A 1,265-nucleotide genomic window follows, 5' to 3' on the forward strand; every position below is an offset into this window, starting at 1 on the left:
AAATAACCAGCTAACATCATAATGACAGGATCAAATTCACACATAACAGTATTAACCTTAAATGTAAATGGGCTAAATGCCCCAATTAAAAGACACGGACTGGCAAACTGGATAAAGAGTAAAGACCCATCAGTTTGCTGTATTCAGGAGTCCCATCTCACATGCAGAGACACACATAGGCTCAAAATAAAGGGATGGAGGAAGATCTACCAAGCAAATGGAAAACAAAAAAAAGCAGGGGTTGCAATCCTAGTCTCTGATAAAAGAGACATTAAATCAACAAAGATCAAAAGAGACAAAGAAGGCCATTACATAATGGTAAAGGGATCAATTCGAGAAGAAGAGCTAACTATCCTAAATATATATGCACCCAATACAGGAGCACCCAGATGCATCAAGCAAGTCTTTAGAGACTTACAAAAAGACTTAGACTCCCACACATTAATAATGGGAGACCTTAACACCCCACTGTCAACATTAGACAGACCAACAAGACAGAAAGTTAGCAAGGATATCCAGGACTTGAATTCAGCTCTGCACCAAGTGGACCTAATAGACATCTGCAGAACTTTCCACCTGAAATCAGCAGAATATATACATTTATCTCAGCACCACATGGCACTTATTCCAAAATTGACCACATAGTGGGAAGTAAAGCATTCCTCAGCAAATGTAAAAGAACAGAAATCATAACAAGCTGTCACTCAGACCACAATGCAATCAAATTCGAACTCAGGATTAAGAAACCCACTCAAAACCACTCAACTACATGGAAACTGAACAACCTGCTCCTGAATGACTACTGGGTACATAACAAAATGAAGGCAGAAATAAAGATGTTCTTTGAAACCAATGAGAACAAAGACACAACATACCAGAATCTCTGGGACGCGTTTAAAGCAGTATGTAGAGGGAAATTTATAGCACTAAATGCCCACAAGAGAAAGCAGGAAAGATCTAAAATCAACACCATAACATCACAATTAAAATAACTAGAGAAGCAAGAGCAAGCACATTCAAAAGCCAGCAGAAGGCAAGAAATAACTAAGATCAGAGCAGAACTGAAGGAGATAGAGACACAAAAACCCTTCAAAAAGTCAATGATTCCAGGAGCTGGTTTTTTGAGAAGATCAACAAAATAGATAGACCGCTAGCAAGACTAATAAAGAAGAAAAGAGAGAAGAATCAAATAGATACAATAAAAAATGATAAAGGGGATATCACCACCAATCCCACAGAAATACAAACTACCATCAGAGAATACT

This window comes from Mandrillus leucophaeus, unplaced genomic scaffold, assembly GCF_000951045.1.
Source record: "Mandrillus leucophaeus isolate KB7577 unplaced genomic scaffold, Mleu.le_1.0 Scaffold565, whole genome shotgun sequence".
Taxonomy (NCBI): domain Eukaryota; kingdom Metazoa; phylum Chordata; class Mammalia; order Primates; family Cercopithecidae; genus Mandrillus; species Mandrillus leucophaeus.